At 44.3% G+C, this 25886-nt stretch overlaps 1 pseudogene across 1 annotated transcript in view; it reads left to right on the top strand.

Annotated features, from left to right (window-relative positions):
* The first annotated feature begins 4062 nt into the window (after nt 1-4062).
* Nucleotides 4063-25886, top strand: part of LOC309544017 — a 36034-nt pseudogene continuing 14210 nt past the window's right edge. The window contains exon 1 of the transcript in view: nt 4063-4227. The product of the transcript in view is annotated as an uncharacterized misc_RNA (transcript). The remainder of the gene's footprint in view (nt 4228-25886) is intronic.

The raw sequence follows: 25886 nt of genomic DNA on the forward strand, positions 1-25886 counted from the left end.
ATGCCAAATGAAAGTCCTGTCAGGGCCACGGTCCACCACTTAGCAGTTGTGTCCTTTTTGCTAGGTCTCCTGCCAGCCACCACTGCCATACTCACAGGGAGTGGGAGGTGCTGCAGGACTATCTGCAGAGAGTGCGGGAGCCTTTTAAAATTAACAAGTGGATAAGTACCCGCTTGTTAAGTTGGCCAGCTCTCGCCTTCCTTCCAGATCTGCAGCACCTCCAGTCTCCGTCCACTGTGAGCATTGTAGCGGCTGCTGGCTTGAGACAGAAGGGAGAGGACACCCAGGCTGATCAGTGCCTATGACTTACCAAGGTGGTACTCTGCAGGGAAGGCTTGCAATAAAAGGGGTACTGTGTCATAAAGGAGCACATTGATGAACGGGCACTGTGATGTATGGGGCACTGATTTATGGGCACTGTGATGTAAGTGGCATTGATGTATTGGCACTGTGATATAAGCAGCACTGTGATGTAAGTGGCATTGATGTAAGCAGCACTGTGATGTAAGCGGCATTGATGTAAGCAGCACTGTGATGTAAGTGGCATTGATGTAAGTGGCATTGATGTAAGTGGCATTGATGTAAGTGGCATTGATGTAAGCAGCACTGTGATGTAAGCAGCACTGTAATGTAAGTGGCATTGATTTATTGGCACCTTGTTGTAAGCAGCACTGTTATACAGATCACTGTGATGTAAGCTGCACTGTTATACAGATCACTGTGATGTAAGCTGCACTGTTATACAGATCACTGTGATGTAAGCTGCACTGTTTTATATATGGGCCCTGTGATGTAAGCAGCACTGTGATGTAAGTGGCCATGATGTATGAGCACTTTGATGTACGGGGCACTGTTATGTAAGCGGGACAGTGATGTATAGGGGGCACAGTGATGTATAGGGGGCACAGTGATGTACAGGGCACTGTTATGTAAGCGGCACGGTGATGTACGGGGCACTGTGGTGGACTGGGAACTGTGGTTTACATTTTGGAAATGTTACCATTGTTGCACCTTTACTGTAAAGTGGTTCTCCCCCCCCCCCCCCCCTTCATCTTCTGATTTTTCTTAAAATCTACTTTACTTGGTAAGATGGCCAGTGGGCAGATTTGCTGGGGCAGCCAGTTGGCGGGCCATGGGGAAGGTTGGTGGTCAAGCACCGGGGGGCCCAGTCCTAAAGCTGTGTAAGGGGCCCCAACATTTCTGATGGCTGCCCTGATGGTAGAATCACCATAATGGTCTATTATTTACTACAAGGGTCTACGCCGGTGAAACAGCTGAAATTCTGGGATCTTCTCTCACTCTTGGCTGGAGTCTCACTCATCCTGGTGCACAGTGCACTGAGATATACCTCAATAAAAACCACCAACAAAGGTGAGATCATCCCATTTCACTACTCAAACCTTCATGAAGAAGCTGTTGTTCTTCACCACCCTGATTCTTTCTATGTTATATAAAGTTAGATGCCTGAGTGAAGATTGAGTTGAAAACAGCTAAATACATTTCAGATGCATCAAAATCAAATATGTACAATACAAGTCTTATAGATTGTTTTAAATAAAAAGCTGCAACAACCTGAATAGAAAAGCCTGTCCTTTGCCCCCCTGGCCTCTCCCCCAGAAGCAGTGGTCTTCCTACAGAGGTTTGACACGTCCCATTCTGAATCAGAGCCCAGAGCTCTCCAATCAGCATGGAACATGAGCTTTGCTGATTGGAGAGCTGTAGCTCTGACTCATCAGGGGGCATGTCGAACCACTGTAGAGAGACCACTGCTTCCCAAGAGAGAGCCAGCGCCCCACTCTATAACATGCTGGCAATGAACAGGTTTTTCCACTTTGGCATTAGCTGCTAAAGAAAACATTATTTATGATCACCTTTTGTGTTTGTTAATGCACCTGGAACTGATTTATCTGAATGAAATGGAAAGAATTGGGCTTTTAAGTGTATGTTTATGTAGCACTGCCCCCTTGAGGACTGCTGGATATTACACTTTCGGGTCCCCCTGGGTTACCGTTCACAATATTGGCATTCACAATTTAACACTTTACTTCTTGGCTCAGTCAATGATTAGTCCAGGGATATGTAGTTGTTTTTGGTGTTTTATTTTAAATAGGGATGGGAGAATATAATTGTGGGATACTCCAAATTAACTATTCACAAGATGGAGGACTTCTAATTCTCAATACAGCCAGGCTGTTGATTCTCCCTGCCACTTAGGTGAATTTGGGGTTAAGTTTCTATCCAGATGAATGATTAACTAAATTCTCTTCAGGAGACTTTCCTAGCATCCTCTTTCTCGACCACTGACACCTGTTCTCTGACTATCCTACTCCGGGGTGGCCCCCCTCAGGTCAGGCCTCTTGACACAATCCCCTGTAATCACGGTACTGTTTTTCTACGGTCTCCAGTGTCTCCCCCTCAGTCAGCTTTCCTGGACCTCTGGCTTCAGCTCCGTTCCTCTGGCCCTAAGGACGACCTCCTGATGCCATGTGCCACTGCTACAGAGAAGGAGGCAGCCGCCACCCTCCCTCCAGGACTCACCAGCCAAAGACCCCACAGCACATGTGCTCCTGGCTTTTATACAGGATTCCAAAATGCACAGAGACAGCCAGTCTCTGCCAATCACCAGGACTGTATCAAAGGTTTCCTCCCACTGTCCAACATGCCTCCCAATTGGACTAGTGTGAAACACTCTCTAGACCCAATGAATCACATACTGAGCACACTGAGCTGACCTAACTCACAGATCCTGCTCTCTGCTAGACAGGAAGCAAAATAGATTTGCCTGCTGCTCTTCTGATAGGCAGACAGAGCCAAAAACTATACTCTCTCATTACCACCTACCTAGGAGGGTGCTACATTTATCTCTGCAACAGCCACACAGACAGAAATCAAAATACTTAGGGTGAGGGGATTTCTGTCTGTGTCCTTGTTGCAGATTTTCCATCACTTCCTGTCTTGTGAAACCGTTCTCAGCAGGACAGGAAGTGAGGGGAAATCTCTCTAATGTAGTCCTGGATAGTGATAAGGCCAGACAGGGGTTCAAATCCTTCCCCACTCTACCTAAATATTTTAAATCAGAGAAAAGATCTGACCACTTACCTTTCCGAAACTCCCCTCTCCGAGAGGGCAATGGAATCTGAAGCCATCCAATCTTATTGGGATGATCTCCCTAGTGCTAGGGGACCGGCGGTAACATCTTGGTGGAGTCTTGGTGTGGATTTCACCTTCAGTCTCGCTCACTGGGGCAGGCCTGCCGTGTGAGCTGACTCTGCGGTAAGTACCGTATACATCTGCAATAAAAAAAAAAAAAAGGAATCAGATTTAGCAACTACATCTACTTTTAATAGATTTTTCATTGTAGAACATCAAGTTATAGAGAGAAAAGTTCAAAACTGCAGTGCCAGGGACAAGAACTAAACCCATTATGACAGGGACACAGGGACGGCCACTGTTGGTCTTTATATAAAACTGCTGGTTGCCTGACACTTATCCCAACCCACTGGCTGTGATGCTTTCTGCTAGTCAGTGAGTCAAGAAGCCGGGCAACAAGTATTTTCAATGATGTGGTGATGGACTTTTATAGTAAAATGAGCAGTGGCGGCCCGTCCAGTGGGGGCGCAGGGGTGCCGCCCCTCCTATCCATGCGTCTGGCCCCCTAATCTACATGCAGGGCGCTGGACGCATGGATTCCAATGAGGTTTTTTTTTTTTTGAAGCACGTGATTAGAGCCAGAGTCTCTAATAGGCTTCAAAAAAAGGTGGGCTCGGGCGCAGAGCACTGTGCCCTGAGCCCACCCAGTTGTGTGACAATAGCGAATGAATATTCGCTATTGTTACACGGATCCTCCTCCTGGCCAATCAGAATCCTGAGACCCGTTTCCCGATTGGCCGAAAGGAGAAGCCATGCCATTGGCCAAGGAGGAGGAGGAGGAGGGAGGAAATGCAGGAGACTGAGGGGAAGCTGCCGCTGCCTGCCCTCCACATGGGGAGTGAGCCGGCGACCCGGGGGAGGGGGTATGGTGTGCGGGCTGGTGTGGTCCGTCTGCTGCCCCCCCCCAGGCCCATGGAGCACCAACCGCCACTGAAAATGAGTGGGCGGGTCACAAAGGAAGTTGTAAAACTGCAACAAGAAGTTGCTGTCACCTGCCTGGCTGTGCAGTGTGGCAGACCAGCTGAGAAAAATGGCAAATATATTTTAAGTGAAAAGGAAGGGCTTTTTGAACTGGCAGTATTGTTCAGAAAATGTGTCATATGTCATCCCTGAAATCAGACAGGAGACCAGCCACCCACTATGGGGGTCTTACACCAGCCTGACATTCCGCTGATATGTTTCTTTTGGCTGAGAGAGACGAATGTAGTAGGAATATTTATGTATGGTGTTCCTATCATTGGTTTATATAGATATTCATAATGTCTCTTTTATTAGTATATATGAAAGTTCTATTTAACCCAAAAGCAAACATTTATTATATTGCAGCTTACTCATTAGTAGATGTGATAGCTGCATTCGTTTTCTTTCTTTAGGCTTTCCTTTATTTTCACCTGGTGAACCGGCCAGTAAGTCTGTTGTTTATCGACAGAACAAGTTGTCCTGCAAATGTATCAGTTACCCACTTCTGGACCGCCGCCGCAGTTTTACGTCGGTACTTTGACGTTACATATCTGCTGCCATAACCCCGGTATTTTTTGAAACTGCGGGCAGTCAGCTTTGACATAAGGGTGGTCCCAGCGGCAGATTCTCCGCGGGATCACCCTTATGGGTGACGGGAGAGGTGCCCCCTTCCCTCCCACCGCTTCCCGGTCCTTTTCCCTGCTTACCGGACCCATCGGTGGTGGGGAAAATGATCCGATCTGCTGTCCCCTCAGGCAGGAAGTCGAGTGAGGGCAAGATGGTCCTCACTTTACTCTATGGCCTTGGAGGACCGGAGCGACATCATACGTCGCTTCCTAGCAACCGATTTAAAGAGCCCATTTTTTTTCCAAGATGAAAATAAATGACTTTTTTTCTTTTTTAGTGTAGATGTGAGATCGGAGGTCTTTTTGATCCCAGATCTCACATTAAAGGGGTCCTGTCATGCTTATTTCTATTACAAGGGATGTTTACATTCCTTGTAATAGGAATAAAAGTGATCAAAATAAAAAAATAAAAAAAAACAGTGTAAAAATAAAACATAAAAGATAAAATAAATAGGAAAAAAAGACATTAAATTGTCCCATCCCTGTTAGCTGACGCGCAGAAGCAAGCGCATACGCAAGTCGCGCCCATAGATGTAAACGGCGTTCAAACCACACATGTGAGGTATTGCCGCGATCGTTAGAGCGAGAGCAATAATTGGAGCCCTAGACCTCCTCTGTAACTCTAAACTGGTAACCTGTAGAAATGTTTAAAATGTCACCGATGGGAATTTTTAAGTACCAATGCTTGTCGCCACTCCCCAAGCGTGCGCAGTTTTGAAGCATGACATGTTGGGTATCTATTTACTTGGCATAACATTATCTTTCACATTATAAAAACTTGGGCTAACTTTACTTTTTTCTTATTTTTTTATTTAAAAAAGTGAATTTTTTTCCCCAAAAATTGTGTTTGTATATAGCAGAAAGTGAAAAATATATTTTTTTTCAGAATTGTCGCTCTTTTCTTGTTTATAGTGCAAAAAAAAAAAAAAAAAATCGCAAAGGTGATCAAATACCACCAAAATAAATCTCTATTTCTGGGAAAAAAAGGACGTCAAATTCGTTTAGGTACAGTGTCGCACGACCGTGCAATTGTCCGATAAAGTCACGCAGTGCCGAATCGCAAAATAGGCCCTGGTCAGGAAGGGGGTAAAATCTTCCAGGGCTTAAGTGGTTAAATAAAGATCTTTATTCCTGTTAGCACTGTGAATTGAGTCTTATCTCTTTGTATAAAGCTTTCTAACAGATCAGATATTTTTATTTCTGTCCAGTCTAAATATTTGACTTTTTACATTTTATTTCTGATCTTCCAATATTTCTTTAGCAGTCTCAAACCCCGCCCCCTGACATCAGTCTGAGCTCTTTGTGTGCAGTCTAAACTCAATAATTACCATCAGTGCCTGTAATATGACACTATCAGAGCTGCAGACAGGAGAGGCTGATCATATAATGTTTCATAAAAAAAGTTTTCTCTGTACTTTCCCTCTGTTATGCTGGCAGTTGGGTGTGGATATTCCCAGTCTTCCTGATTTTAACTGGGGAAGAAGGAAGGAACGCTCAGTCAGTCCTGATGGTGATTGGACACACAGAACACCTTAGACTGCTGTCATTATCACACACTGAGCTGCTGCTACACACACGGCAGGTCAGGCTGGTTTAGCTCCGAGGTGACTCTGCTCGGCTCTGCACTCTACAGCCTCCATCTCCCTCACCCGAGGCAGTCATGTGTAGCCCCGCCCCTCAGCTGAATTCCCCAGAGGGAGGAGTGGCCAGAGCTCCTGTCCCTCCCATCATCTTCACACAGCTCCATGTGATAGGGTGCCCATCTCTTCTTCTACGCCTCCCACCAGAAGTGTATCTCCTGCGTGCCAATTATCGGCCCGTGGGCGTGTTTTATGGAGTGGGACCAAGGCATGGAACGCAGTGAGTTTAGTAAGTGACTTCCTCTTCACCGAGAAATGACCAATCCAGCCCACCGGGTGCTCCCGATTGGCCAATCCGGGTCTGGGAGGAGGAGTCACTACATAGAGAAGGAAATTGGCTCTGAGATCGCCCAGAGCAGGGAGGGATAAAAACAGAAGTCTGGGGGGGAGGGTGGTGATGTCCCCCAAACATCGGGAAGCTGTGACAGAGAAAGCAGGAGTGATAGAAAGGATTAGATAGGGGAGGGGGAAGCCGCTGTTAAGAAGCAGGAAAGTTGTGCAGTGTTGGTCTATTCTGGAGCCAATCAGGAAGCGCTGATAGTGTTAGCCCTCCCACCCTCACATGCCCCGCCTCCTCCACTCTGTCACTGGGGGAATAGTACAGCGCGCTGTGCAGGCAGGGGGCGGGGCTACCATCTACTCTACATGCAGGAACAGAGCCGCCCTCTGTCTTACATTGGGCAGAATATTCTGTGCAGGGCAAACTCCGCCCTCTTCCCCACAGTAAATCATTCCGCCCAGGGCAGCTGCCCCCCCACCCTAATACCGGCCCTGTCCACAATACTTACCATTCCAGTCTGTCTTGTAGTCTGAGCCATCGACTTTATAGCCGACACCAAAGCATCCAGCGGCCGCTCTAAAGCACCCGCGGAGAAAAGTTTGAGCCCTCTTCATTTTTGTGGGCTTCTTGGTTGGGGTATCTGCAGGTTGTGCAATGATACCATCCATAGGTGGTATTCCAGTGCTCTGTTTATCTTCGGTGTTAATGTGATAAACAGCCTTCTTACACTGAAAAAATCTCATTGTGAAGAATAATTCAAGCACACTTGAAGTATTCAAGAGAAAAAATTACAATACGATTGAATCAAATCACAGTAAATTGCTAGGATGAAATCACAAGCAAAATATCGCCAGAGAAAAAAAAACACGTCTGCACAGTATGCTGACCACTCTGGGGACTGGCAGGATCCAACTGTCAGCTTCTTATATAGGGGCGGCTGATGACATCACAGTCATGTGACCTAACTGCCGTTGTTGTTTTTGGCACTCAGCCAATAACTGACATTTTTTTTTTTTTTTTTTTTTAAAAGAAGTTTTCTCCTTTTGTATTAGCTTTGTGAATTCAGCCTCTGGGCTCAGTATACAAATCTCACATACCAATATATATTAATAGATATATATATATATATATTTTTTTTTTTAATCAAAATGACAGTTTTTTTTAAATTTAGATTTAAAATTTACAGACCCATGGCTTAACCACTTCAGCTCCGGAAGGTTATACCCCCTTAATAACCAGGCCATTTTTTTTGCTATTCGACACTGTGTTACTTTAATGACAAATTTTGCAAAAAAATAGTAACAATTTTGAAAAAAACACCATATTTTTTACTTTCTGCTATAAAATATTCCCAATAAAAAAAATTAAAAAAATCAAACTTTTTTTATCAGTTTAGGCCAAATTGTATTCTGCTACATATTTTTGGTAAAAAAGAAAAAAATCCCAAAATGCGTATTTTAATAGGTTTGCGCAAATCTCACATACCAATATATATATATATATATATATATATATATATATATTTTTTTTTTTTTTTTTTTAATCAAAGTGACATTTTTTTTAAATTGATATTTAAAATTTACAGACCCATGGCTTAACCACTTCAGCTCCGGAAGGTTTTAACCCTCCCCCCCCCCCCCCTATAATGACCAGGCCAGTTTTTTGCGATTCGGCACTGTGTTACTTTAACGACAAATTTTGCGGTCGTGCGACAATGTACCCTAATACAATTTATGTCCTTTTTTTCCCCACAAATAGAGCTTTCTTTTGGTGGTATTTGATCACCTGTGCGTTTTTTTTTAGATTTTGCGCTATAAACAGAAAAAGAGTGACAATTCTGAAAAAAAAAAAAAAAAAACGCCATATTGTTTACTTTCTGCTATAAAATATTCCCAATAAAAAAAATAAAAAAAAACATAAATTTTTTATCAGTTTAGGCCAAACTAGGGGAAATATTTAGGTCATTTTTATTTATTTATTTGTTTTTATTAGTAATGGCGGCGATCAGCGATTTTTAGCAGGACTGCGACATTGCGGCAGACAGATCGGGCCCCTAACACTTTTTGGGGACCAGTGACATTACTACAGTAATCAGTGTTAAATAATATGCACTGTTACTGTATAAATGACACTGGCAGGGAAGGGGCTAACACTGGGGGTGATCAAAGGGGTTAATGTATGCCTAACTGTCATTACTGACTGTGTGGGGGAAGGGCTCTGTGTCAGGCACACAGAGATCGGGGGTTGTAGCTTAGCTGAAACTGCTGATCTCTCCCTGCCTGTCTGACAGAAGAGCCGCCTGCTTTGTATTCTATTAATGAATAAAAAGACGGCTCGGATTGGCTGAGTCAGAGGTTGTAACATTATCAGCCCGCCTCTCTGACTCCGCCAATCCGAGCAGGCTTTGTATTCATTAACCACTTGCCGACCGCCGCACGACTATCTACGGCGGCGGTCAGCCCCTCACAGGCAAAGTGACGTAGGTCTACGTCGCTCGCCTGTGAGGGTTTAGGGAGCGAGCGCGCGCCGCCGGAGGCGCGCTCCCGCTCCCGCGTGGTCACGGACCCCCCCGCGCGTGTGACCGGCGGACCCGATCGCCGCCGGCCACGCTGCGATCGGCGGGGGAGAGGGAGAAAGTCAGGCAGCTTGTGTAAACAAGCTGCCTGTCATTCTCCTCTCTGTATGAGAGCTGATCACATGGATCTACTATGTAGATCCATTGATCACTCTGCATACAGTTGAAGCCACAGCCAATCACAGTTAGAATCACGCCCCTAGGGACACACACAGCCCCTCCCTCTCAAATAAAGTTAACCCCTTCACTACCAGTGTATTTTTACAGTAACAGTGCATATATATAGCACTGATTACTGTAGAAATGTCACTGGTAACCCCAAAAGTGTCAAAAATGTCAGTCAAGGGTCCGATCTTTCCGCCGCAATGTCGCAGTACCGCAAAAAAATCGCAGATCGCCGCCATTACGCGTTAAAAAAAAAAACAACAAAAATGACAAAAATCTTTCCCTTTGTTAGTAAACGCAATAACTTTTGCGCAAACCAATCAAAATACGCTTTTTGCGATTTTTTTTACCAAACATAGGTAGCATAAAACAAATTGGCCGAAAATATTAAAAAATTTTGATTTTTACATTTTTTTTTGGGGGAATTTCATATAAAAAAAAGGGAAAAATATTGCTATTTTTGCAAAATTGACGCTCTTTTTTTGTTTATAGCGCGTGATCAAAAAATCGCACAGGTGATCAAATACCACCAAAAGAAAGCTCTGTTTGTGGGAAAAAAAGGACGCCAAATTCGTTTAGGTACAGCGTCGCACGACCGCGCAATTGTCCGTTAAATTCACGCAGTGCCGAATCGCAAAATACCCTCTGGTCGTTTAGCAGCCAAATCCTCCGGGGCTTAAGTGGTTAATAGAATACATCGCTCGCTGTGATTGGCTCAGCGCAGTATACTGTATGTAGCCATAGCTACGGTACATAGAGTATTACCGCACATCCAGCGGGCTGACAGATTAGGAACGTTCGTTTTGGGCCAGCTTGGTAGACCTAAACCTGGAGTTCTCTTCCTCTTACGGTTCACATTTTATACTCCTGTCTGATTAGTGGGTGTAAAGGAATGGCTGCTAGACAAGACCCCCCATCATCATGTTGTAGGGGGGAGTCTTATACGGAGAGTAGAGCCCAAAACCTATGTTTTAACTGGAAAAATTAGGGGGTCGTCTTATACATCGGGAAATACGGTATGTACATATAGGAATGTCACCCGTCATCAATGGGGAAAAGTAAAAAAATGAATCTATCAATATCCACAATACTTACCATTCCAGTCTGTCTTGTAGTCTGAGCCATCGACTTTATAGCCGACACCAAAGCATCCAGCGGCCGCTCTAAAGCACCCGCGGAGAAAAGCTCGAGCCCTCTTCATTTTTGTGGGCTTCTTGGTTGGGGTATCTGCAGGTTGTGCAATGATACCATCCATAGGTGGTATTCCAGTGCTCTGTTTATCTTCGGTGTTAATGTGATAAACAGCCTTCTTACACTGAAAAAATCTCATTGTGAAGAATAATTCAAGCACACTTGAAGTATTCAAGAGAAAAAAATTACAATACGATTGAATCAAATCACAGTAAATTGCTAGGATGAAATCACAAGCAAAATATCGCCAGAGAAAAAAAAACACGTCTGCACAGTATGCTGACCACTCTGGGGACTGGCAGAATCCAACTGTCAGCTTCTTATATAGGGGCGGCTGATGACATCACAGTCATGTGACCTAACTGCCGTTGTTGTTTTTGGCACTCAGCCAATAACTGACATTTTTTTTTTTTTTTTAAAGGAAGTTTTTTCCTGTTGTATTAGCTTTGTGAATTCAGCCTCTGGGCTCAGTATACAAATCTCACATACCAATATATATATTATTTTATTTTTTTTTAATCAAAATGAGTTTTTTTTTTAATTGAGATTTAAAATTTACAGACCCATGGCTTAACCACTTCAGCTCCGGAAGGTTTTACCCCCTTATTAACCAGGCCATTTTTTTTGCGATTCGACACTGTGTTACTTTAACGACAAATTTTGCAAAAAAATAGTAACAATTTTGAAAAAACCGCCATATTTTTTACTTTCTGCTATAAAATATTCCCAATAAAAAAATTTAAAAAATCAAACTTTTTTTATCAGTTTAGGCCAATTTGTATTCTGCTACATATTTTTGGTAAAAAAAAAAATCCCAAAATGCGTATTTTAATTGGTTTGCGCAAATCTCACATACCAATATATTTATATATATATATATATATATTTTTTTTTCTTTTAAATCAAAGGGACAGTTTTTTTTAATTGATATTTAAAATTTACAGACCCATGGCTTAACCACTTCAGCTCCGGAAGGTTTTACCCCCCATAATGACCAGGCCATTTTTAGCGATTCGGCACTGTGTTACTTTAACGACAAATTTTGCGGTCGTGCGACGCCGTACCCTAATACAATTGTGTCCTTCTTTTTCCCACAAATAGAGCTTTCTTTTGGTGGTATTTGATCACCTGTGCGTTTTTTTTTTAGATTTTGCGCTATAAACAAAAAAAGAGTGACAATTTTGGAAGAAAAAAAACGCCATATTTTTTACTTTCTGCTATAAAATATTCCCAATAAAAAAATTTTAAAAATCATTTTTTTTTTATCAGTTTAGGGCAATTTATATTCTGCTACATATTTTTGGTAAAAAAAAAAAAATCCCAAAAAACATATTTTAATTGGTTTGCGCAAAAGTTATAGCTTTTACAAACTACGGAATAGATTTTTGGAATTTTTTGTTTTTATTAGTAATGGCGGCGATCAGCGATTTTTAGCGGGACTGCGACAATGCGGCGGACAGTTCGGACCCCTAACTGACATTTTTGACACTTTTTGGGGACCAGTGACATTACTACAGTAATCAGTGCTAAATAATATGCACTGTTACTGTAATAATGACACTGGCAGGGAAGGAGTTAACACTGGGGGTGATCAAAGGGGTTAATGTATGCCTAACTGTCATTACTGACTGCGTGGGGGAAGGGCTCTGTGACAGGCACAGAGAGATCGGGGGTTGTAGCTTAGCTGAAACTCCTGATCTCTCCCTGCCTGTCTGACAGAAGAGCCGCCTGCTTTGTATTCTATTAATGAATAAAAAGACGGCTCGGATTGGCTGAGTCAGAGGTTGTAACATTATCAGCCCGCCTCTCTGACTCCGCCAATCTGAGCAGGCTTTGTATTCATTAATAGAATACATTGCTTGTTGTGATTGGCTCAGCGCAGTATACTGTATGTAACCATAGCTACGGTACATAGAGTATTACCGCACATCCAGCGGGCTGACAGATTAGGAACGTTCGTTTTGGGCCAGCTTGGTAGTCCTAAACCCGGAGTTCTCTTCCTCTTAAGGTTCACATTTTATACTCCTGTCTGATTAGTGGGTGTAAAGGAATGGCTGCTAGACAAGACCCCCCATCATCATGTTGTAGGGGGGGAGTCTTATACGGAGAGTAGAGCCCAAAACCTATGTTTTAACTGAAAAAATTAGGGGGTCGTCTTATACATCGGGAAATACGGTATGTACATATAGGAATGTCACCCGTCATCAATGGGGAAAAGTAAAAAAATGAATCTATCAATATCCACAATACTTACCATTCCAGTCTGTCTTGTAGTCTGAGCCATCGACTTTATAGCCGACACCAAAGCATCCAGCGGCCGCTCTAAAGCACCCGCGGAGAAAAGCTCGAGCCCTCTTCATTTTTGTGGGCTTCTTGGTTGGGGTATCTGCAGGTTGTGCAATGATACCATCCATAGGTGGTGTTCCAGTGCTCTGTTTATCTTCGGTGTTAATGTGATAAACAGCCTTCTTACACTGAAAAAATCTCATTCTGAAGAATAATTCAAGCACACTTGAAGTATTCAAGAGAAAAAATTACAATTCGATTGAATCGAATCACAGTAAATTGCTAGGATGAAATCACAAGCAAAATATCGCCAGAGAAAAAAAACACGTCTGCACAGTATGCTGACCACTCTGGGGACTGGCAGGATCCAACTGTCAGCGTCCTTATATAGGGGCGGCTGATGACATCACAACATGGTCATGTGACCTAACTGCTGTTGTTGTTTCTGGCACTCAGCCAATAACTGACATTTTTTTTTTTTTTTTAAAGGAAGTTTTCTCCTTTTGTATTAGCTTTGTGAATCCAGCCTCTGGGCTCAGTATACAAATCTCACATACCAATATATATATATATATATATATATATATATATATATATATATATTTATATTATTTTTAATTTTTTTATTTATTTATTTTTTAAATCAAAGTGACAGTTTTTTTAATTGATATTTAAAATTTACAGAACCACTTCAGCTCCGGAAAGGTTTTACCCCCCCCCTTCTTAATGACCAGGCCTTTTTTTGCGATTTAGCACTGTGTTACTTTAACGACAAATTTTGCCGTCATGCGACGACGTACCCTAATGCAATTGATGTCCTTTTTTTCCCACAAATAGAGCTTTCTTTTGGTGGTATTTGATCACCTGTGCGGTTTTTTTTTAGATTTTGTGCTATAAACAAAAAAGGAGTGACAATTTTGAAAAAAAACGCCTTATTTTTTACTTTCTGCTATAAAATATTCCCATTAAAAAATTTTAAAAAATCTAATTTTTTTGATCAGTTTAGGCCAATTTGTATTCTGCTATATATTTTTGGTTAAAAAAAAAATCCAAAAAAGCGTATTTTAATTGATTTGCGCAAAAGTTATACGTTTACAAACTACAGGATAGATTTTTGGAATTTTTTTTCTTTTATTAGTAATGGCGGCGATCAGCGATTTTTAGCGGGACTGCGACATTGCGGCGGACAGATCAGGCTCCTAACTAACATTTTTGACACTTTTTGGGGACCAGTGACATTAATACAGTAATCAGTGCTAAATAATATGCACTGTTACTTAAAAATGACATTGGCAGGAAAGGGGTTAACACTGGGGGTGATCAAAGGGGTTAATGTATGCCTAATTGTCATTACTGACTGTGTGGGGGAAGGGCTCTGTGACAGGCACAGAGAGATCGGGGTTGTAGCTTAGCTGAAACTCCAGATCTCTCCCTGCCTGTCTGACAGAAGAGCCGCCTGCTTTGTTTACATAAGCAGGCGGGTCTTCTGTCGGTTTCTCCAAGGATCGCAGGAGGGCAGCGGCAATCGCATGGCTCATCCCACAGCCCGCTGCCGACGCCTCGTGCACAAAATCACATAGTACTACGTGATTTTGTAAAACATGATATATTTTCTTAAAGCAGACACCCCCAAAGAATAAATGAGTGGTAGTTGCAATTTTTTAAGGCCCACGATATTACTGCAAAGGTCTAAGAAACGCAAAATTTCAGTAAAAAACACCCTAAAATGAATATTAGGGCAAACAAACACAATAATCTACCCATATTTTTTGTAGTGTATAAAAGATGAGGTTGCACCGAACAAATAAATACCAAACATGTCAATCCTTAAATTTGTGTGTGCCCGTGAAATGGCGACAAACTTCAGTACCCTAAATTTTCCATAGGCGACGCTTTGTAACATGTGTATCTGTAACGCTCTGGGGTTTGGTTTAGTGAACTGGATTTGCAGCTGCAGAATTTCCACTCAGTAGTCTTGTAGAGATGTGTTGAATCACCTTATCCAACTCTCCTGACTCATCATAGTGGCTCAGCCTGCTTCAGTATGCACATACACAAACACTCAGATAAGATGTTGCTGGAGTGATAGATATCTATGCAATAGTATTGAGGTGATATACTGAAGGAATAGGCTTGAGTAGTGATAGCAATTAATGATAGACACTCAGGTAGTAATGTTGCAGGAGCGATAGCAGATGGTGATAGTTAGTATGCAGGAGAGCTAGCAATCATGTACAAGAAACAGGTGGTAGGTGATAGCAGATGAAGTGTACAGGAGATGCTAGGTTAATGCAAAGATATAAGTTACAGGTGGTAGTAGGCTCAAGAGCTGGCAAACTAGGTAACGCTGCAGGTGATAGGTATTGAAGAGCATGTATCATAGACTTATCAACAGTTCTTAATATGCAGGAATAGATAGCATGTGGTTTGATAGGAAGGGATCCCCTGCGGGGTACTTATCACTAGCTGGTAAGCGAGGTAAAGGATCAGGTAGCGAGGTATAGGATCAGGTAGCGAGGCTCCGGTCAATCCAGGTATAGGGAAGATAGCTGGAGGATTCGGCAGCGTCAGACAGGGATGTATAACGAGCGGTTGCACGAACACCTTGTGAGTGCACACCGGCGGTTGAAATAGCCGCTCAGAGCGGCGCCTAGTGATGACGTCATCAGATGTTAAAGAGACATGCAGCTATATGCGTTCCACCTACCTGAATGGGGGAACGCAATGCGGAAGTAAGAGGCTAGAAAGGTACTGAAAGTACCAGGATCTTACAGTACCCCCCCCATAAGGCCGGCTCCAGAAGGCCTATAGCACTGGTCTCTCAGGGTATTTAGAGTGGAACCTTTTTATAAGCCTGGATGCGTGAACGTCAGAAGCATCCAACCAGGTGTCGTCTTGGGGTCCATAGTTTTTCCATCTGATGAGATATTGGAGTTTTCCTCTGTGGATACGAGAATCCAAAATCTCCCTAATCTCAAATTCTTCTCCCCCTTCAACTTGTACTGGAGGTGGAGGCGAGATGGTAGGTCTAATTCCTTGGTTGGGTATATGTGGCTTTAGTAGAGATACGTGGAAAATGGGGTGTATCTTAAGATCTGCCGGTAAAGTGAGTCGAACTGCAGCTGTTCCAATGAGTTTCTCGATTGGGAAAGGTCCCAAAAACAGAGGTCCAAGCTTTTTACTGGGGATTTTTAACCTCAAGTTTTTTGTAGATAGCCAAACAAGATCCCCAATAGTATATTGAGGAGAAGGTCTTTTACGAAGGTCGTAGTACCTTTTTGGTTGGCTATGAGCATGTGAGATGGTGATGTTAAGTAAATCCAGAGAGTCTTTTATTTGGGTGAGATAGTCAGAGGCTACTGGATTACTTGATGGTAGGATGCGTGGTGGAAGAAGTGTGGGATGAAACCCATAGTTTAGGTAGAACGGACTTTGCTTAGTAGTACTGTGGGTTGCATTATTATAAGCAAATTCCGCCAAAGGGAGGAGGTCCACCCAATCATCCTGTAGGTATGAGGTGTAGCAACGCAAATATTGTTCAATACACTGGTTGACTCTTTCAGTTTGTCCATTGGTCTGTGGGTGATAAGGGGAAGTAAGTTTCCGCTCAATACGTAGTATACGACATAGAGCTTGCCAAAACTTAGAGATGAACTGTGAACCCCGGTCAGATAGAAGAGTCTTTGGAATTACATGTAGTTTAAACACATGTTTCACTAGTAATTCCGCTGTTTCCTTAGATGAAGGTAGTCTAGTCTGCGAATAGGAATGAAATGTGCCATCTTTGTCAGATGGTCCACTGACACTAGGATGGTAGTAAATCCTTTGGAAGGTGGTAATTCTACTATAAAGTCTAGAGACACAACTTCCCATGGAACTTTGGGTATTGGTAGACTGCAAAGTAGACCAAATGGTTTTGTAGTGTCAATTTTGGACCTTGCACAGATGTCACACGAGGAAACAAATTTCTGTACAGACGTCTTCATTCCAGGCCACCAAAATTGCCTGGTAAGCAAATTAAATGTCTTAGTCATACCCATATGTCCTGCCATAGGTACGTCATGTGATAGTTCCAAGATTTTAGTATGCATACCAGGAGGTATGTAAAGTTTGTTGTCAAAGTAGAGGAAGCCTTCTGCATCAGCACTTAGTTGTGGTGGTGGTGAATCCAGTCCTAGACTGTGCAGAATCTCTTCCTTTAAGGAACGAACAACACCAATAATACGATCATGGGGTATTATAGGAAGTGAAGGGATTTCAGCACAGTTATCTTCGGTTAACCGTGATAACGCATCCGCCTTCTTGTTTTTATCTGCAGGTGTGTAGGTCACTAAGAAATTGAATCTTAGGAAGAATAATGACCAACGTACCTGCCGATGGGAAAGGGTCTTGTTGGTCTGAAGGTATTGGAGATTCTTATGATCTGTATATATGAGTATTGGCAACCGGGTACCTTCAAGTAAATGTCGCCAATTTTCAAGTGCCAGTTTTATGGCAAGCAGCTCTTTTTCACCCACTGGGTAGTTCACCTCTGGGCTACTTAGTGCTTTAGAGAAGAAAGCAACTGGGTGGAGTGGTGAAGTATTCGTTGGTCGTTGGGAAAGAACTGCTCCTACAGCCATATTTGACGCATCCACCTCTAGGATGTATTGGAGGGATGGGTCTGGATGGCGTAGTATGGGAGCAGAAGTGAAGCTTGATTTTAACAAGCGGAAAGCTTTATTTGCTTCTTCAGACCATTTGTATGTTTTTTTCACACTTGTGAGTTGTGTGAGCGGTCTTACAATAGAAGAGAAGTTCTTGATGAACGTCCTATAAAAGTTTGAGAACCCAAGGAATCGTTGTAATGCCTTACGAGTTGTTGGTACAGGCCAATCCAGAATACACGATATCTTGCTCATATCCATCTTGATGCCATTCTTTGATATGATGTATCCTAGGAATAATACTTCTTCCTTATGAAATAGGCATTTCTTCAGCTTTACATATAAATTGTGTGCGAGTAATCTGGACAACACAAGTCTTACATGTCTTACATGTTCAGACAAGGATTGAGAGTAAATGAGTATATCATCCAGATATACCACAACACAAACATCGAGTAGGTCTCTGAAGATGTCATTTATAAACCGCTGGAATGCTGCGGGAGCATTACACAATCCAACGGGCATCACTAGATATTCAAATAGTCCGTATCTAGTTCTGAAAGCCATCTTCCACTCATCCCCATTACGGATGCGGATGAGATTGTATGCCCCTTTTAGGTCCAACTTTGAAAAGTAGGTGGCTCCGCGCACTTGTTCAATGAGTTCCGGAATGAGAGGTAAAGGATAGCGATCCTTTATCGTGATAGTATTTAACTGCCTATAGTCAATGATAGGCCTGAGACTGATCCTTATTGCGGACAAAGAAAAGTCCTGCAGCTGTGGAAGAAGTAGAGGGTCTAATAAACCCTTTCGCTAAATTCTCATCCAAGTATTCCTTAAGATGAGAAAGTTCATCCTGAGATAGAGGATAAACATGTCCGAAAGGTAGTTTACTGTTAGGGAGTAGATCAATAGAACAATCATAGTCCCTATGGGGAGGCAATACTTGAGCATTTTTCTCAAGGAAGACTTCAGATAGATCCTGATAGCATGGTGGTGGTGTGATTTCATCTGACACCATGGACAGGATTTTTTTATGAGATTGGAGGTTACACGTGGTCTCGCAATAGTGAGAGGGGAAGGTTAGTGTCCGCGTTTTCCAATCAATGTTTGGTTGATGTATGTGTAACCAGGGAAGCCCCAAAATAATGGGAAAATGTGGTGATGGTAATACATCAAAGGTGGTGGTCTCAACATGAGACTCGTTAGTAGTAACAAGAAGTGCTTGTGTTTGATTGGTAATTGGACCAGAAGATAACGGAATACCGTTAATTAAACTAACCGAAACAGGAATAGGTTTTGAAATAATAGGTATTTTATTCAAAGCAACAAAACTAGTGTCAATGTAGTTCCCACAAGATCCTGTGTCGATCATAGCCTTGGTAGTGATTCTATTTTGGTTCCGTGAGCCCAAAATAATTGGTACAAGAAACAGGTGGTAGGTGATAGCAGATGAAGTGTACAGGAGATGCTAGGTTAATGCAAAGATATAAGTTACAGGTGGTAGTAGGCTCAAGAGCTACCAATCTAGGTAACGCTGCAGGTGATAGGTATTGAAGAGCATGTATCATAGACTTATCAACAGTTCTTAATATGCAGGAATAGATAGCATGTGGTTTGATAGGAAGGGATCCCCTGCGGGGTACTTATCACTAGCTGGTAAGCGAGGTAAAGGATCAGGTAGCGAGGTATAGGATCAGGTAGCGAGGCTCCGGTCAATCCAGGTATAGGGAAGATAGCTGGAGGATTCGGCAGCGTCAGACAGGGATGTATAACGAGCGGTTGCACGAACACCTTGTGACTGCACACCAGCGGTTGAAATAGCCGCTCAGAGCGGCGCCTAGTGATGACGTCATCAGATGTTAAAGAGACATGCAGCTATATGCGTTCCACCTACCTGAATGGTGGAACGCAATGCGGAAGTAAGAGGCTAGAAAGGTACTGAAAGTACCAGGATCTTACAGTATCTCAATTGATGTTTTCACGCATAGGCGGCCCCCACGCATGCGTTTACGTTTGTACGTACATATATGTGAAGGTGGGGGAGGCTTCAAAAATTTTTAGGGTGAGGGATTTTATGTGCTTGTGTGTAACTTTATTTTTTTCTTAACTTTTTCCATCACAAAGAGGACAAAAAGTCCCCTATTTGATGATGTTTAGGTAACAGGTTCTCTTAAAAGACCCTGGATGTCTCCTCTGTGCTCCACTGAATGTTTTGCAATGCAGATTGTACTGCAAAACATTGCTTCCTGGCTATGCTATCTGGGGACATTTAGAGGCTGACCCGACCCAGAAGTGATGTCACAGGCAGGGGAGGACTGGGCCAGGGGGCAGGGGGGCTTCTGCTACAGACATGCCTAAAGGATTCCTGGTGAAGGGAAGTAAAAAGCCCCCGCCGCTGACCTACTAAGTGTGGGATGAAGACAAGGCCATAGTGCAGCCCCCCCCCCCCCCATCATGGTTGGTGTAAACTGTGTTTGAGCAGAGGCCGGTTCCATGTCCCACTGGAGACTCTCCTCCCCCTGCCAGCCCCAACCAAGCTTTCCCAGCTCTCCCCAACCCAGCCTCTGCGGACCAGGCCGGGAACCCGGATTCAGCTGGTGAGTAAAGAGTACCTGACAGGGCCGGCACTACCACTAGGCAATTTAAGCAGCCGCCTAGGGCGCCTGGCCGTTTCTCGTCACTTCTTACCTCTCCCCTCTCTCGCCACCTCCTTTACTGTACAGCCGGCGCCGCTCAGGACCATCACTGTGTCACTGAGTGTAGGCACCGCGGCTGCAAAAATACACTGCCCGACTCATCTGTCCTGACTGACAGTAGTGAGTCACTCTCTCTATCTCCTCCTGACCTGACACACAGTGAAAGAGGCAGCCCGCGCCTCTATGATCAGAGACACTGACAGACAGGTCACAGTCTGTGACCTGTCTGTCTCTCCCAGACTCTGTGGTGCCTGCCTGGTCCCTCCCACGATCATCCATGCTGCAAGAGTTACACAGACAGCCTTAGCCAGTGTACCGTGAAAAAAACCCTACCGTGAAAATCCCCTACCCTCGTGACCTCCTGTGCACGTACGTCATTCAACAGCTGAGCAGCTTCCCACTGCGCATGCTCACAGCTCCGGAGGGTATGGAATTTTCACGGGGTAGTGTTTTTTAACGTTACACCGCATCAGCTGTTGCCGCGCGTACATTAAATCATCTCCGCTCCAACCCGTCAGAATTCCCTGATCTCGGCTCCAAAATGTAAAAGCGGTGGCAGGTCTATGAAAATATAAATCACAGAGCCGAGATCATGTGGGACGCCGCACCTGCTGATGAATGACACGCACCCGCAGGGAAATATCAGGGTTGGAGCAGAGATGATTTAATGTAGTGTCTGGGCATATGCCGTGGGAAGCACGGCAACAACTGATATATGACGCGGTGTAATGTTAAAAAATACTACCCCATGAAAATTCCCTACCCTCCGCAGCTGTGAGTGCACACCGGCGGTTGAAATAGCCGCTCAGAGCGGCGCCTAGTGATGACGTCATCAGATGTTAAAGAGACATGCAGCTATATGCGTTCCACCTACCTGAATGGTGGAACGCAATGCGGAAGTAAGAGGCTAGAAAGGTACTGAAAGTACCAGGATCTTACAGTATCTCAATTGATGTTTTCACGCATAGGCGCCCCCCACGCATGCGTTTACGTTTGTACGTACATATATGTGAAGGTGGGGGAGGCTTCAAAAATTTTTAGGGTGAGGGATTTTATGTGCTTGTGTGTAACTTTATTTTTTTCTTAACTTTTTCCATCACAAAGAGGACAAAAAGTCCCCTATTTGATGATGTTTAGGTAACAGGTTCTCTTAAAAGACCCTGGATGTCTCCTCTGTGCTCCACTGAATGTTTTGCAATGCAGATTGTACTGCAAAACATTGCTTCCTGGCTATGCTATCTGGGGACATTTAGAGGCTGACCCGACCCAGAAGTGATGTCACAGGCAGGGGAGGACTGGGCCAGGGGGCAGGGGGGCTTCTGCTACAGACATGCCTAAAGGATTCCTGGTGAAGGGAAGTAAAAAGCCCCCGCCGCTGACCTACTAAGTGTGGGATGAAGACAAGGCCATAGTGCAGCCCCCCCCCCCATCATGGTTGGTGTAAACTGTGTTTGAGCAGAGGCCGGTTCCATGTCCCACTGGAGACTCTCCTCCCCCTGCCAGCCCCAACCAAGCTTTCCCAGCTCTCCCCAACCCAGCCTCTGCGGACCAGGCCGGGAACCCGGATTCAGCTGGTGAGTAAAGAGTACCTGACAGGGCCGGCACTACCACTAGGCAATTTAAACAGTCGCCTAGGGCGCCTGGCCGTTTCTCGTCACTTCTTACCTCTCCCCTCTCTCGCCACCTCCTTTACTGTACAGCCGGCGCCGCTCAGGACCATCACTGTGTCACTGAGTGTAGGCACCGCGGCTGCAAAAATACACTGCCCGACTCATCTGTCCTGACTGACAGTAGTGAGTCACTCTCTCTATCTCCTCCTGACCTGACACACAGTGAAAGAGGCAGCCCGCGCCTCTATGATCAGAGACACTGACAGACAGGTCACAGTCTGTGACCTGTCTGTCTCTCCCAGACTCTGTGGTGCCTGCCTGGTCCCTCCCACGATCATCCATGCTGCAAGAGTTACACAGACAGCCGTAGCCAGTGTACCGTGAAAAAAACCCTACCGTGAAAATCCCCTACCCTCGTGACCTCCTGTGCACGTACGTCATTCAACAGCTGAGCAGCTTCCCACTGCGCATGCTCACAGCTCCGGAGGGTATGGAATTTTCACGGGGTAGTGTTTTTTAACGTTACACCGCATCAGCTGTTGCCGCGCGTACATTAAATCATCTCCGCTCCAACCCGTCAGAATTCCCTGATCTCGGCTCCAAAATGTAAAAGCGGTGGCAGGTCTATGAAAATATAAATCACAGAGCCGAGATCATGTGGGACGCCGCACCTGCTGATGAATGACACGCACCCGCAGGGAAATCTCAGGGTTGGAGCAGAGATGATTTAATGTAGTGTCTGGGCATATGCCGTGGGAAGCACGGCAACAACTGATATATGACGCGGTGTAATGTTAAAAAATACTACCCCATGAAAATTCCCTACCCTCCGCAGCTGTGAGCATGTGCAGTGGGAAGCTGCTCAGCTGTTGAATGACGTATGTGCACAGGAAGTTACGAGGGTAGGGAATTTTCACGGGGTAGGGTTTTTTAACATTACACCAGCATACATGCTGTCCTGAAGTGTCATGTCAGACATAGGAAATATAGGGGGAACCCAAAAAGCAGCAATTAAAGATGGCAGGGTGACAAAAAAGGGGAAGGCGAGAAGAGAAGAGAAGAGAAGAGGGGGAGGGCGAGAAGCCACCAAAAGCACACAGAATAGAGAAGGGGGAGGGGGGGAGACCCTCACTCGAAGCTCTTTCCAAGGCTACGTTGCCTTATAGAGAGCAGCAATACAACCTCACAAAGTACCTCTCAATCAAGGAGTAGCCCAAATAGAGACCCTGACTGTAAGCCCAGAGACCCATCAAGTCAGCCCTAGCGCCCTCTAACAACAGTACCTGACCTTCCTGTATACACAGTCACACCATGTGAGCAGCATTCTCTTTTGTGGTTTTATAGTGGATCCAAAAGAACCAGGTGTTATGAAATTGGATGTGTCTGTTCTGAAAAGTATGGATTAGTTCCTCCATGGTTGAGATTTTGTCAGGCACCAGAACCATTCCGCAAAAATGACTGGTTGTCCGCCAACAGACAGGGACAAGTAATCAGACTACGTTGACTATATGCATGTCTAACAATTTAAAATATAGGCGCTTAGGTACTTGGAATGATAGAGTAAATAGTGAGCAGGAGTAAATTCCAGAGGAAGACTCGAGATCGCCACCATAATGCGATGGATCTCTCTAAGATGTTTGCAACACTGGGCACTGTCACTAAATATGTATCAATGTGCCAGTGTCCTGGTGGCACATACAGCAGACATCAGAGATTCTAGGGAAGTATTTGTGCCACAGTTATAATTTTAGTTATTTGTGGGGGGCATTCCCAAATTGATTAAACACAACCCGTCCTTCTTTACGGAGCCTGGGCAATCCCTTAAGGCCAATGACACACTACAACAAAGCCCAAAACCCAGAATCCGGTGGAGTCTCTGCTAACATATTACCAAGATTGTACTTTAAATGGAGCAGAGAAAGGAAAACTATAGGTTTGACCATTCCTAGGCCACCCTCCTGCCTGGACAGGTAAGTTACATTGTGTTTGATCAGGTTCAGCCTATTTCCCCATAACAGTTGGAAAAAGCAGCTTTATGCCCTTGCATAGAGAGATTCTGGCAAGATACAGACAAAGCTGACATATAAAAAGGATCAGGTACGTTTTGTTCAAGTCTTTGGCATTGGCATCCACCAACCTGCCTTCCTAATTTCGATGACCATAGTCACCAGGACAAATTTAATGCTCAAAACTTTAATTTCCTGCTGGGGCTCTGGGAAGGCATTCAGAAGTTCGAAGCTTTCACCCTCCTCGCCCATCCAAAAATCATCACTCTTTTCATGGTTAACTTTAGAGCTAGAAGCCTCCATGTACTGCTCTATCCCAGAGACCACCTCCTGCGCCTCCTTCATCCCAGAGATAATAACAGACACATCAGCGGCATAGGCCGCGACCTTTAAAGGCAGCACACCAGCAATGCCCAAAGGTATCCCGCACAATGATCCACCCTGTAACTTTCTTATGAAGGGGTCAATTGCGAATGCATATAGCAGGGGGCTCAAGGACACCTCTGGTGCACACCAGAGCCAACCTCAAAAGGCTGTCCAACCAAACCATTAACACGTGGGAAGCCCTCAGCTCCTTTATATAATGTTTTCAGCCAATCTATAAACCTGCCCTGCAGGCCATATCTACCAAGTAGCAAATACAGGTACTCAGATTGACTCAATCAAAAGTCTTCGCCTGATCCAATGTCAGCAAATACTTTCTTCATCCAGCAGCCCTGCATTGCTCCAAGCCTCCCCGATGGCTAAAACTGCTGAAAAGGTACTTCTGCATTGGACCGAGCAGTGCTGATGATTGGACAACAAATCGCCTGCTACTCACACATTGAGGGGTCTTTTTACCTTTTGACTGAAGAATCACAGCAGATTGCCTCTGGAGGGAGGGAGCGAATCCTCTTCTAGACAGCTGTTATAAACCTCTGCTAAAAAGGGAGCCAGAATGGACTTAAAACACTTATAAAATTCAGCTGTCAGCCCATCTGGCCCAGGTGATTTTTTGGTAGCCAGTTTTTTATAGCATAAACTACCTCATCTGCTGAAATTGACTTTGTCAAATCCATCAAATGCAATGTACCCAATCCTGGAGTAGAATCCAGAAAGCTTTGCATCCTGTCCCGATTAAGGTCCTTTTTTCCCAGAAGGTCTGTGTAATATGACCTGAAGATCTTCAGGATCCCTGATCTAGACTTCACCAGGGAACCCATACTATCCCTCAGCCCTATGACCATCTTAACTGCTATGCCTTGCTTACAGTTCTGGTAAGGATCAGGGGAGTAATATTTCCCATAATCTCTCTCCAGAACCAAGGAGGCATTTTGGTTGTATTGACGCTTCCTAAGAAAAAGCTTCAACTCAGAGATCTCCCCTGGATCTCCGCCATACGAGACAAGACAATATACATACCAAGCTGCTTCTTCTTACACTATAAAAGTGACACTGTGACAGGGCAATGAAGGGGTTAACTGGGGGTGATCAGGGGAGGATCAGGGGGTTAAATCTTTATGAGGGGGTGGCGGGGACCCTAAGCCTCCTTGGGACAGAAACGAATTCGCTAGCGCTAACTCAAGTCACAATCGCACTAATACAAAATACAGAAAAACAGTATATTACATTTGTATTAGTGTGCAATGTGACAGGGGGGAAGGGGTTAACTGGGGGTAATCAGGGGGGGTCAGGAGGTATGAGGGGGTTAAATCTTTATTGGGAGGGGGTGGCGGGTATCCTAAGGATAAAAGGAACGACCAAAAGCGCTAAACCTGGTCACAAGTCACACTTATACGGGTATATAGGAAAATGCTATATACTGTATACAGTGTGTGTTGTGACAGGGGGTGTAGGGGTGATCAGGGGGTTAAATCTTTAAGGGGGGGTGGCGGGGACTCTAAACCTACTTGGGATAGAAACGAAGTCGCTAGCGCTAACTCAAGTTACAATCGCACTAGTACAAAATACAGAAAAGCAGTATATTACGTTTGTATTCGTGTGCAATGTGACAGGGGGAAAGGGGTTAACTGGGGGTGATCAGGGGGGGGATTAGGGGGATCAGGGGGTTAA

Source organism: Pelophylax lessonae (assembly GCF_965119305.1).
Source record: "Pelophylax lessonae genome assembly, contig: HAP1_SCAFFOLD_613, whole genome shotgun sequence".
Lineage (NCBI taxonomy): Eukaryota > Metazoa > Chordata > Amphibia > Anura > Ranidae > Pelophylax > Pelophylax lessonae.